The sequence below is a fragment of the Pongo abelii genome, chromosome 9, assembly GCF_028885655.2.
Source record: "Pongo abelii isolate AG06213 chromosome 9, NHGRI_mPonAbe1-v2.0_pri, whole genome shotgun sequence".
Classification (NCBI taxonomy): Eukaryota; Metazoa; Chordata; class Mammalia; order Primates; family Hominidae; genus Pongo; species Pongo abelii.
Window position 1 is genome coordinate 21,750,920 of NC_071994.2, and position 18,298 is coordinate 21,769,217.

Here is an 18,298-nt window from a genome sequence, read left to right on the forward strand (position 1 = left end):
AACTGACTTTCTTCTTGAAATTACCTAGTATACAGAAAATATATGGTCAGTTCTACAGCAGTAAGTAGCCTAAATCATTCCACACCGAGGTCAGAATCCCAAGCCCATAATGTTTCCACCGAAAATAGCTCCATGAGTTGCCCTACCCCTCGGGGAAGGTGAACTGTTATTGAGGCCCCGTGCCCAGCTCAGGTAAGGCAAGAGATGAGAGAGAGAGATGTGCAGAGGCTGCAGGAAGGGAACCACACAGTGGGGTGAGTTATACACACTGCCTTCTCTCACCCTCCCACCCACCCGGGACCAGCGACATGATTTGCAGGACCTAGTGCTAAAGGAAAATGAGTGGCCTTTAGGCAACAGCAGAGCATTAAGCCAGGCACAGGGTCCCTCTGAGCATGGACCCCTGTGTGACTATACAAGTCACACACCCATGAAGCCAGCCCTGCAACCACCCTTCAGTTTAGGCAACCCAGATGAGGCCTCTGAGGTGCCATGAGGTTAAAGAGATGCCTAAGGTTGCAGGGCAACTTAGTGGAGCGGTTGGGATTTGAATCCCAGTAAAGCCCATGTTTCTGGCCCACCACTGCACTCTATTTTTTTTTTTTTTTTGAGACGGTCTCACTCTGTTGCCCAGGCTGGAGTGCAGTGGCATAATCTTGACTCACTGCAACCTCTACCTCCTGGGTTCAAGCGATTCTCTTGCCTCTGCCTCCTGAGTAGCTGGGATTACAGGCGCCTGCCACCATGCCTGGCTAATTTTTGTATTTTTAGTAGAGACAAGATTTCACCATGTTGGCCAGGCTGGTCTCGAACTCCTGACCTCAAGCAATCTGCCCACTGCACTCTAATAATAATAATAGCCAACCTTGAGTGCTCACTCTAAGCCAGGTGGTATTCTAAGCATTATTCATGTATTCACTTAATGCACACAACCACCTGCAAAGTACCGTTATTATCCCTATTTTAAAGATAAGGAAATAAGCACAGACAAGTCCAGAATGTTCCCAAAGTCACACAGCTAGTGAGTGACAGAACTAGGGCTCAAACCCAGGTGATCTGACCCCCAAAGCCCACTCTCCCCCTGCATTCTCCTGGGAGGGCTGGGAGGGTTCCACATAGAAGGTGCAGCCTGTGAGGTGGGTTCAGAGGGCCAAGATCAACTCAGATGACCAGAGTGGGCAGGTCAAACTTGGGAGCAGAGAGGTAAGGGCCAGATAGGGCTGGATGTGACTGATCTCCAGATTTGACAGGACAACTCAGGAAGTCCTGCATTGCTGCCGCAGGTTGCCCCGGGGACACCCCACTCTGTGTGCAGGTCCCACACATCCCAGCTGTTTATAGGAATGGCAGCAGCCACATCTTCATGGGCAACCCTCCCGTGATGGGACAGCAGCTCACGAAGAGAGGAGGGAAAAATAATAGAAAGTACCGAGAGAAGCTTGAATGTTTACACCTTGCCCTGGCTTTTTTTTCTCATGACAGGCAGTGACTAATAACAGGAGTAAAAAAATAACCCAGCCCAGTGCAGCTGCCCAGTGCAGCTGCCCAGTGCAGCCCCCCAGTGGCATCCCCATGAAATGGATGGATACATGAGCCCCACCCCCAGTCCACAGCCGCCTCTGTGTCCTTGCCGGGGAAGCGGGGAGAGGGGTCAGGAGGAGAGGTGTGCACCCATCAGCGTTGGGAAACCCCATGTCGTGCTTGTGGCTAATGGTAAAAGAGAGTGATTTAGTGGGAGGCATGGTAGACCCCAGAGAAGTGACAATTAAATTGACTTTAAATCCTGGCTCCTTCTCATCTCAGTTCTGCGGGTGTCCCAGGCTGAGTGCTCTACCATGTGGCTCACTGAGTCACATCCTCACACAAACCTTCGGAGAGAAGTCCGTTATTCTTCTCATTTTACCCATCGGGAAGCTGAAACTCCAGAAACAGTAAGTCACTTGTCCAAGAACACCCAGACCGGAAGGGCACGTTTCCATGTCTGCATCTCAAAATGAGTAAGTTGCTAGACCACACAAAATTGTGTTACCCCTAAAATAAGACACTGGCACAGCAGCTGGTACACAGTAAGTGCTCAAGAAATGAGTAGCATGAAAGAGCCCGCCCGACAGGCGGCTGCTGAGGAATTCACTTGGCTTCAGGCCGGTCAAACCTTCCAGCGTGGATGAGAATCCAGTTGTAGCAGGTTGTACAATTTCATTTTATCTCAGACACTCAGAGTTTGGACCTTCAAGATGCAGCGCACAAATGGATGTAAATGAGTTGCAAATCAAGCTGTCCCCAGATAAACAGGAAACCGAATATCTCTAGTGACAGCTCTTTCCTCTCCTTATGGAGATCAAGGATATGGGCTGCCCCTGAAGGCAATCCAACGCTCACATCTGTCTGACTTCACGACTACCACCAGCTCTCCCAGACAGACAATGCCATTGCCAAGCACTGCCATGGCAGTGCTTTCAGGGGCCCCGATTCCAGGGACTTCTTTCCCCTCATCATCCTTGAGGAGTGAGGGCCTCACAGGCTTTGATCTTTGGATCAGAAGAGAAGGTGAAATTTCTTCTTGCTCAGGACTTGGTGAGTGAGATCAGCTCCAAGTAGTGCCCCTGTCAGAAGCATCTGCATGACAACAGCAATTATAACTGCAATAATGTGATGTAACAAGAAATATATACTTGGTCTCTGCCCCTGGTTCCAGGCACAGAGCTCCTAAAACCCTTGTAATATTCTGAGCAGCAAGGGTTGTGAGGTGCATCTTTTGTTCTAATAATGTTTGGTCTATGACCTCACTTCCTGACAGAGCTCCTAATCCCTTGGAATTTCCTGGGTGATAGGGGCATTTTTTGTTCTAATTAGGTGACTCTTGTTGGGATCCTGAGTAACTTCAGGATAGGGGCTGGTCCCCAGAAAGACCGGGTCATAATTGGAAGCTTGAAACTTTCAGCTCCCTCCTCATCCTCCAGGAAGGAGAGGGCCTGGGGATTAAATTAATAAGTGACCATACGTATGTGATGATGCCTTAATAAAAATCCTTGAACTACAGGGTTCGGAGAGTTTCTGGACTGCTGAACACGAGGAGGTCCCTGGAGGGTGGTGCCCCTAGAGAGAGCATGGAAGCTCCACGCCCCTTCTCTCTTACCTTGCTCTAGGCATCTCTTCCATCTGGCTGCTTTTCTGTATCTGTTGTAACATGCTTTGTAATAAATGTGTAAACACAAATAATTCCTCTGAGTTCTGTGAGCTGCTCTAGCAATGTCATTAAACCTGAAGAGAGAGTCATAGGAACCCCCACTTTATGGCTGGTTGGCCAGAAGCACAGGCCACAGCCTGGAGCTCATGATTCATATCCGAAGTGGGGAGCAGTCTTGTGCAACTCAGCCCTTAACTTGTGGGATATGATGCCATCTCCAGGCAGATAATGTCAGAAATGAATTAGAGGACACCCATCTATTTTCCCCTGGAGAACTGGTTGTTAGTGAGGAGAAACCCGCACATATTTTGGTGAGCAGAAGTGAAGTGTTCTGTAGTGAGTGGTGTGTGAGTAGGAAAAGCAGTGTGGGTTTTCCTATCTCTTATGATAACAATCATAGGCATCGATAGAGTCCTGCATGGTATGATGAGATGCAGGGATGATAAGAGCTCTGCATGGTACGCTAAGATGCACGGTACGCTGAGATGCATGGTACGATGAGAGCCCTACATGGTATGCTGAGATGCATGGTATGCTGAGATGCATGATATGCTGAGATGCATGGCATGATGAGAGCCCTGCATGGTGTGCTGAGATGCATGGTATGCTGAGATGCAGGGACGATGACAGCTCTGCATGGTGCACTGAGATGCACGGTATGCTGAGATGCATGGTATGATGAGATGCATGGTATGAAGAGATGCAGGGACGATGAGAACCCTGTATGGTACAATGAGATGCAGGGATGCAGGGCATTAACAAAATGCAAATGCAAATGCAAATTCCTGCAGGTGACGTGCATAATGAAACCAGGAGTGTGGAAGGAAACCACCAGGGCAGCCGAAGGATGTCAAGTGACATTGGACCCTTGGTGCCTGGGAAGCAATAGGAACTGGGATGAACCAGAAGACCTGCCTTGTCTCCAGCTGGAGCCCCCACTTGGATGGAGCCTGCTACTGCTATGTAGGAACTGGAGGCCCAGATCATCTAATACTTCAAAAGAAGCTAATGATCTTGACTTGTAAAATGACATTCTTGATTACTGGTTCAATGTGTTGTAACACCAGTGAGCTTAACAAAAATCTGGGGTTTCTGGCTCATGGGCTTCCTGTTTACAAGACCTCTATTGAAAATGGTTTTCAACCTTTCCTCTTGTGGACCCTTTGAAAATGCAATAAATACAAGTCAAAAGAAAAGCCCTGGTGTGAGAAGATATTTGCAATTCATATAACTGCCAAGGATTGATTTCTAGAATATATTAAAATGAAACCCAACAAAAAACCCTTTATGAATCAATAAATTAAAAACAATACAACCCAATAGAAAAATGGGTAGTAGACTTGAACTGTACTTTATATAAAGGACACCCTAATGGCCAATAAATGTATTAAAAGTGTCAGATCTTATTAATCATCAAATACATGCAAATTTAGCAAAAACATTGCCCATACACACACCTACAGGATTGACAAAATGAATCTACAAAGTGAAGATGTGGAGGAACTGGTACTCTCATGCTAGTGGGAGTGTAAACAGGTAGAAACACTCTGAAAAAATGGTTTGATTACAAATAGCCATCTTGCTTTTTAAACCTTAGGAGGATAATGATCTGGGTTTGGTGTATTAAAGCTTAATTATTTACGCTTGTCTGGTAAAACTGAGTATGCACATACCCCACGATCTGACAATCCCACTCCCAATTATTTTCTTTAAACAATCTCTTGCATGTCCACGGAACATTGTTTTTAATAGTCAAAACCTAGAAACAGCCCAAATGTCCAGAAACCTGTGAGCTGCATTGAATCATGTAATGGAAGACCAGGGTGCAGAGAAACAGAAAAAACCATAGGTCCACACGTGGGCAGGAATAAACCTCAAAAGATCCCCTATATATTTATAGTATAAATCTACTAGAAGTTCAAAACCGGGCATGACTAAACAATATGTTGTTTTGGAATAGATTCACAGGTGGGAAAACTATAAAGAAAGCCAGGGGAATGATAATTTTACAAAAATTAGGATAATAGTTATCTCTAGGGAGAGGAGGGAGGTATAATCCTGAAGGACCTATGGGAGGAGGTTTCCGAGACATTGACAGGTTCCTATTTCTCCATCTGTATGGTTGGTACACAAGTGACCACACCTATGTGATGAAGCCTCCATAAAAATCCCTGAACGACAGGGTTTGGAGAGTTTCTGGATTGCTGAACACACGGAGGTCCCTGGACGGCAGTGCGCCCAGAGAGAGCATGGAAGCTCCACGCCTCTTCTCCCTTACCTCACTATAGGCATCTCTTCCATCTGGCTGTTTCGTTATTCTCTATATTAGACACATACACTTTATATATGCTTCTTCATATTTCATAACAAAGCAAATGCAAGAAAAAAATCAATGAATCTTCCTTTTACCATTAAAATTATCTGATGAAATCCATGGACCCTATTTCCCAAACAATTAAAAAAAGATCCAGACATTTCATTTGAATGCAGAGGGCTCATAGACCCCTTGAAGATCCTCTATGGGAAGATTCCACATCTGGTGTTACAGTTGATTTACACCCCTGTAAATCCCTGAGGCAGTGGCCATCTTTATCCAGAGCAGCAATGTGGCCCAGGAAACAATCTGGGCTGGGATGGTCCAGTGACATCAGAACCAAGCCTGCACCCCTAAAGAGGAACTCTGCACGTAGGCAGATCCCCCACAGCCAACCCTAGCCCCCTTGCCTCCCTACCTGGAGCATTTCCAGCTCCCAAGATCCCAGGATCCTCCCTCTGCCTCCTCCAGGGCCACAGCTTTGGCCATCACATCTAGCTGCTGGGCCGTCTGCAACATAAAAAAGCATAATCCTTTGGGGAAGAGGAGAGTAAGGAAACACCAGAAGGTAGCTAATTACTTGTGTTACAAATAGTAATCCTGCTTTTTAAACCTTAGGAAGATAATGATCTGTTTTTGGTGTATTAAAGCTTAATTGTTTAAGTGAGGGAATAAAAATCAGCTTCAAAACAGGGGGAGCCTAGAAGCAGAAGAAACGTCCTTGGAAGCAGTGTTGCGAACTAGAACGAGAAGACTCGCCATGTGGCTTCGGGGAAAACACTTCCTCCCTCTGGGCTTCGGTTGCCCATCTGTTCAACGGAGGAGTTGCACTTCTAGAAGATGCCTAAGTCATCTGCACCCCTGACGTCACAGGGTTCTCTGGTCACCAGCTTCATTTCTCTCTGCTCTGGAACTGTGCCAGACAAGGACAGAGGCTTCCTCATAACCCAGTGCCTGACACATGGTAGGTGCCCAACTAATAGCGTTGTTAACTTGTACTGCGCTTACTCTCGTTCCCTAGTCCTCACACAGCCTATCACAGACACGAGCCTTTAGCTGCTCCTCAATACTGCTTTCCTCATCTCTAAAATGGGTAGAACCATGTAGGGCCGATGTGAGAATTAGATAAAGTATGTGCAAGCCCCTTGCCCAGTGCCTAGCACACACTAGGTACAGTTTAAATGGTTCCCATCTTTTTTGTCCTTGTTCATCATTCACCTGAAAAAGTTCGTCTGTTCTGGCTAATCCCGGCCCGCTCCCTACATACAGAGATACACACACACGCACACACACAGACACATACTCTTTCTCATGGAGCAGCTGCTTCCTCCCCAGGACTGACCATCATCCCACTGGATGTCCAGACAGTGCTGGGCTGCCAGGCACTGACTCGGCCAGTTACTGCGGATGGTCAAGAACTGCTGACGGAAATGGAAGGCTAAGGCTCTACACCTCTCTGGATTCCCCGAGAGCCTCCGTGTGTTAGACACAGCCACCAGGGTGACTGGGGGCCCCCAACACCTGCACAACACCACATCTCCCTCAGGCCAAGGTCCACAAATGTTAAGTCAAAAAGTGGGCTATTCTGACTGAGGAGTGTCTCTTGGACGGTGTTGGCTGTTAAGTAAGGTCAGAGGTGGGAGATAGGGAGAGAAGGCTAGAGAGACAAGAGAGGAGGAAGGAAGAGGAAGAGGAGAAAGGTGTAAGGGAGGTACAGAGAGGAGGAGGAAAGACAGAGATGGAGGGAAGAAAAGAAGCGGGAGAGAGAGATGGGGCATAGAAAGTAGAATAGGGAACTTCAGGTCCTGGGGTGAGGGCTTTGGACACATTTGAATTTTAAATCAGCAGCTTCCCTTGGCCTGTCCCCCTGATTTGGCCTGGGTCTAGGAGGCTGATCAAGAAAGTGAATCTCTGCTGACCTCCATATGAGACTGATTGTTGGCTGGGGCTGCCCACTGCTTTTCTCACACTCAAAGAGAGACCCACACTCAGTCTCCTGGGGTATAGAACACTGAAGCCCAGGGACCAGGGATCCCCATCTGAATGGTCAAAGGGAGGCTGCTGCAGCCCCAGCCCCAGCCCCTGCCAGGTGGCCCTCCCCATATAGGCTTCCGGGTGGTCACTGGGATGACTGTCACCAGCCCTGGACACCGAACTGTCCCTTGAGATTTTTCTACACCCACCCAGATCTTTGGAAATAGTCCTTTTAAAAACTCCCTTCCAATTACCCAATTTGAAGGAGCTTGTTTCCTGCCAGGACCAATCTGAAACAAGCACAGAGTTTATAATCCTCACGTCAGCCCTGCTTCCAGGTCATCCCATTTCCAGATAAGGAAACCGAAGCCCAGAAGGTCAGAGATGGGGAGTGACTTGTCCGAGGTTGCGCAGCTAGGGTTGGGGGAGCAGGGACTGGAACGTGCCCCAGCTAGGTGTTTACATTACTCGGGCTTTAGAGAGACCGGGTGGTTCAGCAAAGGTGGACCAGGCCAGAGGTCAGGAAGGACTAAAGTTAACACTTCTCCTGCCTGTCTGGGTTCTCCTTATGCTGGAACCTCAGAGGCAGCCAGGAAACCCGCCTTCCTCACTCCCCACATCCACTACCGTCTACCCTCTGTCCCCACAACCAGTGCCTGGGGTCAGACTCTCTCATTCCCTTCCTCATGGGCATGGCCAAAGCCTCCTGGCTGGCCTCCTGCCTCCATCAGCCTCACTACAGTGGGAAAAGCTTTTCTAGAGGGATCTTTCTGGCTCACTCTGACACTCCTCCTTCCTAGGATCTGTCTCTGCATCCCCAGTGCCTATGGGGCAAAGTCCAAAATCCTCTGGTATCAGAACCCTTCCCAGCCGGCCTTCTACACCTTGCAGTTCGGCTGTGCCCTGCCCTTCTGCACCTCCGTGCCTTTCAGCAGACTTTCTCCACCCCCGGCAGCGCCCTTTGGAGTCCTCTGTTCCCCATCAACGTCCACGTGTCCCTCAAGATCCAGCCAAAGTGTGGTGCAGAGGAGGGTCTCCTTAGTTCTGCCTCCACCCCGTCTCCCTGCCCCCGACACACACAGAGACCACCCCTCCCACTGTTGTGCCCTTGCAGAATCTGTGTTCTTGCTTCTGGTGCAGCATTTTTTTTCCCCTGCTGTCTCAACTCCCTCAGAGAATGAACCGTGGCTATACATCCAAAATAATCCATGGCTCTCCGGGCCTGGCATCATAATAGCATTGTGTCTTTCTCTCTTGCCGTGGCACAAGCTTCTGAAGGACAGGAATGTATCTCCATCCTTCAGACCTCCAGGCCTGAGGGCAGGGCCTGGTCCCCAACAGCGCTAAATACATTTTCCCTGGCTGAGCCACTGAGGACGGGTGATCCTTGACTGCATGAGTGAGGAGTCTTTGGGCCTGCGGCTGCTGTGCAGCCTTGGGCAAGCCCCTGAGGCTCTCTGTGCCCATTTCCATTTCCTTACGTCTGGGGAGTAAGATCTGCTGCTTGCTCATAAACATTTAGCTATCCTTTTCCTCCCTTTCCTCAGAGCCCAGGCCCTCTCGGAAGGGCTCAGACAATTTGTATTTTATGTGTGTCCAGCGCCTTTAGAAAATTCTCCTCTTTGGGTTTGTTAAACCCTTGCAATGGCTTTATTCACACTCAGAGGAGAACTGGCTGGATCACGGAGGCACTGCTGATGGAGCCTGGGAGCCCCCAGTGCATACTTATGCGAGTACTCTTGTCCTCTTGTCAGTCAAGGGCTCCAGCTCTTAAGCAAGCGTGATGGGCCACGGGATCCCCCAGGGCCTTGGAGGCATCCTGGCCAAGGTCTCCGCACCCTCTAGAAACCCAGATGGGGGCATCCTGGATGGGGCTCTGCCTCTTCATAGAAACATCAAGCAGGGTTCAGGGCAGCCAACATCATTCTCCTTTTGTGATTCGCTTTTCCCTGGTGGCCCCCCACCACCCCCAGCCTCCCCACGAATGTGCTGCCCCTCGCTGAGGTGGAAGTCATCCAGAAGCAAGGCTCTGTGAAGTATCTGGCTGGTGGACAACACCCCCCTGGGAAAACCTGGCCTGCCCCATCGCCTCATTACAGCAAGCTTTCCCACACACTGCCTCCGATTCACAGATCCCAGGAAGCCAGGAAGCCATCCACTTAACAATAACGTGACTTATGATTTATGGTTATGATTACCAGGCCTTTTTTTTCTTTTTCTTTTTTTTCAAAACATCTGATTTAATGGGGAAAATGCTATCCAGAGGAACTGTGGGCCGTAAAAATGCAATAGCAGGAAAAAAAATGCTGCTAATGGACTCTTTTAGTAGCAGACCCTCAGAGATCAGCTCTCAGGGTTGTAACCGAGGTTTCTCCAGAGCTGGCCTGAGGAAGAGACCAGGGCTCAGCTGCAGCCCAGAGGTAACTCCGGAAAGCTGGGTCTCCTTTAAGACTTGTTTCTGCCTCCCCACCTTCCGTTTAAGAGGGCCCTTAAAACAGAAAGGCAGTTCCCATCTCCTCCTGCTTTCCCTCACTTCCGGGCCTCACCTGGCCACACAGTCAGCAATGGAAGGGAGGGAGGCACCTTGGACTCTGGGGCCAACAGCCCCTTGCCAGGCTTCTTGGCTGTTGGGGCACCCAGCAGCTGCTGCCGGAGCTTTCAGACCTGCCTCTTCTCCCGAAGAACAGGATAGACAACCCGAACACAAAGGCACTTCCATCTCCTTTAACTCCTCTGAGCACCCTGGGGTAATGGGAGCCCTGCTGTGTAGGACCCAGGATGCCTGCGTTCAGGTACTTGCTGTATGATCCTGGGCAAGTCCCTTCACCCTCAAGATTTCCTTCTCCAGAAGATGAGGGAGGTGGACGAGATGATCATCTTAGGGACCTCTGGGTAAACAGGGCAGGCAGGATTATGCCAGTTTTCTCTTCCTTGTGGAAATATAAGCTCTAAGAGTGCTGGATTCTGTTTCCCCTTAGCTGTGTGTAATTCACATGTGAATTCTGCAGAGCAGTAATTGGTGGCCTGAAGGGGGGGACTAAGAATGACTCTGAGACCCCAGCTTAGGTGTGCTTGTCCAGGGCTCCTCGGCTTCCCACCCCACCCCCCACACACGGTAAGCTCCTCCCAACTCTTGCCAGCAGGAAAGACATGTTCCTGGGGCCCACTGCTCCCATCCTCAGATGGGCCAGCAGGGCTAAGCATCCCCAGGATTCCTGCCTCCTGTGTACTCTCAGGAGAAGCAGGCCTAGCCCACTCTGGGACTCAGGCCCCAGGGACGGCTGCCTCCCCTCTGAGAGGCTCAGTCCTCAAAGGTTGGGGGTTGACTGCTCCAAGCCCACATCTGGATGGGTCTGTCAAAGCTCTGGCTGCCTCCGGAAGCAGAAAAGCAAACAGGCAGTTTCTAAACACCAAATATTTTGCTTTTGATGGGTTGAAGGTCAGGATGGATAAACAGACTGGAGAGTTCTCCTACCAAAGGAGGTCACAAGGTGAGAGGCTGACTTCTGGACTGGATGGTGATTTAGCATCCTGCTGCCCCACCTGTACCTACCCAAAGGGGGCAGAAGTGCCCTGAGAGGCTAAAGGGGAGGACAGAATACACCCAAGAGCACACTCCCCTCTCCTCCTCCAACCGCCCTCCAATCCCCCAACTCCCCAGCTCCGAGGCCATCACTAGGCAGGAGAGGCTCGGGCAGGAGAGGCTCAGGCAGTCCTTAGTGTAGGTCTCTCTCCTGAGCACCTATTGATTAGATCCCTGCTCCTGCTCTCCCCAAGCCTCCCTTTGATGTATCAGAAATAAAACTCAACCTCTCCACCCAAACCTGCTCTTCCGTGGGCTCAAGACGGAGCCGTGGGGGTGGTCCTAGGCCCCTGCTTCCCCCTTCCTCCCTGCCCTGTGAGCTCTGTCTCCTCAGCCCCCTCAGCCCGTCCCTTCCTCATTATCATGCTGACCCCACCCCTCTCCTGGCCCCCATCTCCTGAGAGCATCCCGTCCAGGACCCCTCAGTTGTCCCCTGCCTCCAGTGTGGCTCTCTCAGCAATGCAGGGCTGAGGGCAGACCCTCCGTGGAGAGCCTGTTTGGAGGAGGGTGAAAATGCAGGTTGGGGGCTGCTGTGGCTGAGAGGACCCAGAGAAGGGCATGAGGCAGGAAGGTGGGCTTGTTCTTCACAGCCACAGTGGGACGAGATTGGAGACAGAGGAACCAGAGGCCGAGGCAGGGGTGGCAGAGGTTAGAGGCCCACCCTGCCAGCCACTGGTGGTGTGCCCACCCAATACCAGTTGCTCCAGAGTGACTCAGGCAGAGCTGCTCTCTGCCCGGAGCCCAGTAGCTCCCAAGCACTTATTTGCTCACAGCGTGTGGGAAGGGATGAGTGGTTAGAATTTATTAAGCCTGTGCAGGAGCTGGCTGAGGACAGGGAGGCGCAGAGAGGTTGCAAAACTTGCCAGCATCAGACAGTAGGGGGTGGAGGCAGGCTTTGAAGCCAGGTTTCTTGAACCCTTATTCACTCTATCACATTGGAAGCAGCTACTTAAACTGTGCCTCAGTTTCTTCAACTTCAAAAACGGGAATGACGATAATTTCACCATCTCAAAGCAGTGATGAGGATCAGAGATGATGCTCGTGTAAGTCAAGGTCAAAAGAGCCAAAGCAAGATGGTCAGTGAGGGTCCTGGGACCCTAACTCCAGTCTGTGGGTCCCAAAGTGCTTTACCAGGCACTGAGCTTCCTCCTACCATCATCACCACCATCATTGTCCCCATTAATGCAAATATTATAGAAGGATAACGGGAGAGTCTGAGAAACTGAGATTCCTGCCTCCCAGGCCCTTACGTTCTAGGAAAGTAATAAATCAGAGAGAAAAACTAGAAGCAGCATCAATCCAAAAATGAGTGTGAGGGGGGACTGGGCATAGGGGCTTGCCAGGGGTCTGGGCAGGGTGCATACTATGCCTGTGGCTGGGACACTCCAGATCACAGGGCTCAGCTTGGTTTGAGATGATTTCTACCTTGCTCTGTCCTCAGACAGGGAGCTCCGGGGGACATCTGAGGCCTGGGAGCCAGTTTGCAATTTTTACAAAGCACAGAATGAGAAAGGGTGCTGCCTCATCAGGAAGGTGCATTCCAAGAAACAATCTGGTCTTTGTAATAATCATTTTTTTCATGACTGTCTAAAATTCTACTGGTGCATACACCATAATTTAATGTGCTGCAACAAGGAAAATGCTTATGATAGAACAGTAAGGGAATAGAGCAGACGGCAAAATGGCCCATTCCTTCTGGCTACACCCATTTAATAGTCTACCCACTATGGAAGGGAGCTGGCCAACACAAAAGCCGTTTTACAGGGCAGTTCTTTCCACAATGCTGTTTAATATTGCTGCTGCACTGTGTTTTTAGTTTTTGTTTTTCGGTTGTGTTTTGGGCCTTCCTGAAGCCATAACAACTTTCCAGCCTTCTTGGCAAACTCTGAAAGTAACTTTTGGGAAGAAGAGGTAAAAAGGGGGCAATGTTTGGTTTTGTAGAGAAGCAACTGAGTAAACCCACGAATAAATACATAACACACAGCAAGAACCCCTCCACCTCCTGTTTGCACCCAGTGAGCTTGCAGGTGAGGCTAAACCCGAAGGAGAGAGTCAGCGAGACAGCTGGCTACATCCATAACCAGGCTCCCTAGACATCATGATGCTGGGGACAAGGATCTCCATTGGGACCCGCATTGTTATTGATGTTTTAACTCTGTCGGGGGTGATAGAGAGTGTGAAGGGACCCTGCCTAATCATTATTAAATTTAAAATCCTGATTTTGCTAAATACTAAAGAGATCTCCCACTATAACTCCCAAACTACTCCGCTGGCTCAGGGAGAGGAAGAGATCCCTTCTGCTCAGGGAATAAAATCATATTCTACAGAGGGACATTTAGGACTCTAGGGTGTAGCCCCTCATCAGGGATTCCAGAGCTCTTTCCAGCATCTCCACGGCTGAGATCTGTCCCTGTGGGAGAGGTTGAGTAGCCCAGGACAGGGGCAGCTCTCCTCTGTGACCAGATAACCTGGGCCACATTTTAGCTTCTGCAAGTCAGGGACACTCGCTAAGCCTCAGTGTCTTCGTCTATAAAATGGGGCTGCCAGCTCCTGCCTTGCCCACCTCCCAGGATTCTTGTGAGGCTTTCAAATCTGAGCATGGATATGAAAGTGCTTTGGAGATGGTTAAACTGGGATGTTATCAGGAAGGCTTGTTCCTATGCAACTGGCAGACTCTGCTTGCCAAAAATCACAGTGTTTGTGAAATCTGCACCAAAGGCATGTGGCTACCAAGTCTAGCTTGTCTCCCTCCACTGGGAAGATATCCTGGCAAAAAATTCAGGCAATCTGGGCTGATGAAGATAAGAAGAGGCTTTTTTGGGAAAATTTGAACATCAACCACCACAAATAAACAAAAAAAAAAATGTCATTTGGAGCCCTTTGGTTTCATGCACTTTACTTCCAATGTCTTTTCTAGTCCTTACCACAACCCGATGGAGTAGAAACTGTGCCTTTTGTAGATGGAGACACTGAGGCACAGAGTGGTTAAGTAGCTAACTGCAGGTCACACAGCTGGGATAGGATTCCAGGACTGTCTGACTCTGGAGGTCACAACCTCCACCACTAAGCAAATTGCCTTTCTGTTTGGGCAGCAGCCCTGGTGGCCACAGAGAAGAGGAAAACAGAAGTTACTTTTGCTTTTCAGTGAGAGCACACAGATCCAGGGGGCTATGAGGGTGGGCACAATCTCTGTAGCAGCCAGCTGTTGCTGCATAACAAACCATCCCAAAACTCAGTGCCCAGAAACAATAAGCATTCATTATTGCTCAAACAATCCACAGGATGGCTGAGTGATTCTTCCATTCTCTGTGGTGAGGTGCAGGTTGAGTAGAAAGCTGTGCTGATCTTGGCTGTAGGCTGGTCTGGGAAATCTTGGCTCTTACTCACAGGTCTCCTGAATCCTTCCAGCAAGTTAGGCTGGACACATTCATATGACAAAGGCAGAAGAGCAAAAGGAACATGAAAATACACCAGTGTTTTTGCAAGCTCTGCTTGAACCCAGTTGGTGACTATTCCATTGGTAAAAGCAAATCATAGGGCTACGCCAGAGTCAATGATCTGGGAGGAACTACTGAAGGGCAAGGACACACAGAGGCATGAGAAACTGGGGGCATCATTAATATCAACCCTTCTGGAGGCACAGTCCCTTTGCAGAGAACCTTCCCTGTGGGCAATGCTGAACCCCTTCCAAAGCCCTCTCCCCTTCACGCTGCCATTTAATTCCCACCACAACCCTGGGAGGTGGCACAAGGCAGGGAGCATTTCTGCCCTTTTGCACATGAGGACACTGAGATCACCCAGCAAGTGCATCACACAGTCCCAACAAAAACCTGAGTCTCCCAAGACCCACATGGGCTCTTTCCAGAACACCAGCCCCCTGATTAATCTAATTCTACAGATTCTTTTTCCCCCCAAAACCTTCAAAAAAGTCCTGTCCTTCCACCCTACACCCACTCCTGGGCTTTCCCAGCCCCTCACCTGCATTCTCCCTCTTCCTGCAAGATTCTGGGCACCTCTCTGCCCTCACCCTTTGCGAGCTCTTCCTCCATTTCAAAGAGGCCCTGGCAGAAAGGGGAAGCATGCCATCAAATGGTTAAAATTCCCAGTCTCTCATAAATATTTCATGAAAAATATCTGCTGAGATAACCCCAGACTGTTGATGTCGACATTATTGCACCTGCACATTTTAATTGGTCCAAGAGAGCTGGCCCATAATTGGTGCCTGAAAATCGGCACAAACCTGACTTGGTTGTAAATTGGAAGATTGGGCTCTACAGAGAATTTGGCATTTTAACTCTGACATGGCCAAGGGACTGGAAAGGGTGGGTGAGAGTCAGATAGGGAAGAGAAGAAGAGGGGTACACCCCACTCAAATGTGCCAAGCCTCCAGAGGCCGCTAGTCCAAGCTTATTGTTCTGCATGGCTCTGGAAGCAAAGTGATGGCATAGACGCTCAGTATCTGCAAGGGAGGTGAGCCTAGTGGTTAGAAGCACCGGCTTGAGAGCTGGGTCTCCTAACATTTTCTATGCCATGACCCCTGTGACCGGCTGCTAGAGACTGTAGATCCTTTCTCAAAACAACGTTTTTAAATACGTAAAGTATGCATGATTACAAAGCAAGTCAATTGTATATATTTCCAAAAATAATTTAAAAATTTAAAATTGTAGGCCAGGCATGGTGGCTCACGCCTGTAATTCCAGCGCTTTAGGAGGCTGAGGCAGGCAGATCGCCTGAGGTCAGGAGTTTGAGACCAGCCTGGCCAACATGGTGAAACCCCATCTCTACTAAAAATACAAAAATTAGACTGGCGTGGTGGTGCATGCCTGTAGTCCTAGCTACTCAAGAAGCTGAGGCAGGAGAATCGCTTGAATCCGAGAGGCGGAGGTTGCAGTGAGCCAAGATTGTACCATTGCACTCCAGCCTGGGTGATAAGAACAAAACTCCGTCTCAAAAAAAAAAAAATTAAAATTGGGATATAGCAATATATGTGCATTAAATTCTTTACTAATGCATTACATTATAAGATCTAACATCAGGTCTAGTAACTACTGTAATTTCAAAGTAGTGATGAGCATAAATGATAGTTCAAGATCTTTGTCACCATTGTAATGTGATGTGAAAATATCTGTGGTTTCCAGTGGCAACGAAATCACAGGTGCTGTTAACAGAACTGTGGTATGTTGCTTACATTTGCACTTGAAGGAAATGCTACATTTTAGTTAGAGGTGAGTGAACATAAAGTTGTATTTTGTTCCCACCCAAGTTCACAGACACCCCCTTCCCCCACCCACCAACCCCCAGTTAAGGACCCAGCCTCCGAGCCTGCCAGCTCTGATATTTATAGCTGGGTAGCCTTGGCTTCCTTTGGCTTTGAGGTCTTCATCTACAAAATGGGCTTTGGAGGCAGACTGAGCTGGCTTTAAAAACTGCTCCGCCACTTGAGTGTGCCCTTGGAAAGTGACCTGAGCTCACTAAGCCTCAGTTCACTGGCTGGAGGATGGGGTTCCTGACAGCACCTTCCTCATGGGCGGTTCTGGGACTTGGATGAGATACTGTGGGCAAAAGGCTCAATACACATCAACCCACTGCAGTCTCAAGGAGCAACCTGGTGCCCGGCATTCAGCCCAGGCTGCTCAGTGTCGCCCCAGCCAACCTTGAGTGCTGGATACATGTGCATCTTCTGTCCCCTGTGCATCCCGTGTGCTGGACTCTTTGGCTTCCCGCCCCTGTCCAGCCCGATGGCCCCAGAACTCAGGGACGCATCTGTCTCCACACTGCAGCTATTCAAGGCCCTTTCAAATCAGCGCCCCCCAAGTGGCTGGGATGGGGAAGCCAGACACAGGCCCATGTGGTGACCGGTGTATCTTGGCATCAGGTGAAAGCCCCACCTTTAGGATGATAAATACGTTTCCAATTCTTCACGCTGGGTGCTGGTGCACAGAGGCGTCACCTCCCCCATCTCCTGTGTCTGTCAAGGGGCCTGGTGTGCAGTCATCAGGCCTCTACAGGCTCTGGAGGGCTCGGAACCCCTCCACCTCCACCACTTCACCCCAGGTCTGTGGTGGTAGGGGGCAGGACAGTCCTCAAAAGCGACAGCCCCATTCAGTATGCAAGGCTGGGCAGTGGCTGACCTTGGACCCACTGGCCCTCTCCGGGCCTCGTGTAGACACTGGGGCATCTCCTATTACGGAGTGTCAGGGAAGGTTGCCATGGCTACCTCCCCCTTCAGGTTCCCACTCAGCCCAAGCCCACCCTGTCATTGACTGTCAGCTTTAGAGTCAGCCAAAGCCAAGTGGCAGCGCCTCCTCATCCTTCTCCACTCAGAGGTGACCCCCCTGGAAGCCAGCTGCTCACACCCCCGAATTCTGGGGGAGCCCCTCCATTGCCCAGGAGACCCCTCTTCCTCTGACACTTGCTGTGGGCTCTGCGGGGAGCCATCACCGTCTTTCTGAGGTGTGCAGGGCCCATTAGTGCCAAAGCCAGTGAGAGATGCTGGCTGGGGAAGCTGGGGCTCGGGGAGGGAGCTGTGGGGCTGGCGTTGGGGAAGTGGAACCCTCTCGGGAGGACATCTGGCAGGCCTAGGTTGGGTAATTGTGGGAGAAGGGATGGATGGCTATGAGGAATAGGGGCCAATGCCCCCAGCAGCCCTGGGTATTTGCAGGTTTCTGCTGCTAAGCTTCTTACAGCCCCCAGCTGGGAGGAGGGAAGGGGGAGCCTGTACTCCCTGGATGCCTATGGCTTGCAAGCTTGCTTTATGGACACGACCTCATACTATGTCAAAATCACTCTCTGAGGTGGGGGTGCTGTTTGAGCCCCATTTTACAAACAGGAAACTGAGGCTTAGAAAGGTTCCATGATTTGCTTACGGTCACAGAGCTGGGAAGTGGTGGGAACCATAATTCAAACCCAGACCTGCTAATAATACTTGAGACCTCCATAAACCATGGAATTCCCACTGCATGCCTGTCCCTCAGAAGCCTGCCTACCAGCTCCCGAGAAGCATCTCTCTCGGCACCGGGCACTGCTCTGTACTGTGCAAGCTTCCTACCTGCTCAGATCCCCACAGATTCTCTACTTTATAGAAGTGGACACTGAGACTCAGTGAGGACATGTCGCGGGTCCACGGTCACACAGCTAGCAAGGAGTGGGCATTTCACCTGGATTTGTCCATCTCCAAAGACAATGATCTTAGTTCAACTCAATTCGACAAATAGTAATTGAACACTTGCTATGTTTCCAG

General features: G+C 49.9%; 1 long non-coding RNA gene across 1 annotated transcript; it reads right to left on the reverse strand.

Annotated features, from left to right (window-relative positions):
- Positions 1-13,886: 13,886 nt before the first annotated feature.
- LOC129048620 (uncharacterized) lies at positions 13,887-17,341 on the reverse strand. Its single transcript, XR_008511116.1, has 3 exons — positions 16,947-17,341; positions 15,037-15,119; positions 13,887-14,475 (listed from the first exon to the last, which is right to left on the reverse strand). It is a non-coding gene; the product is annotated as an uncharacterized LOC129048620 (long non-coding RNA).
- Between the last annotated feature and the right edge of the window lie 957 nt (positions 17,342-18,298).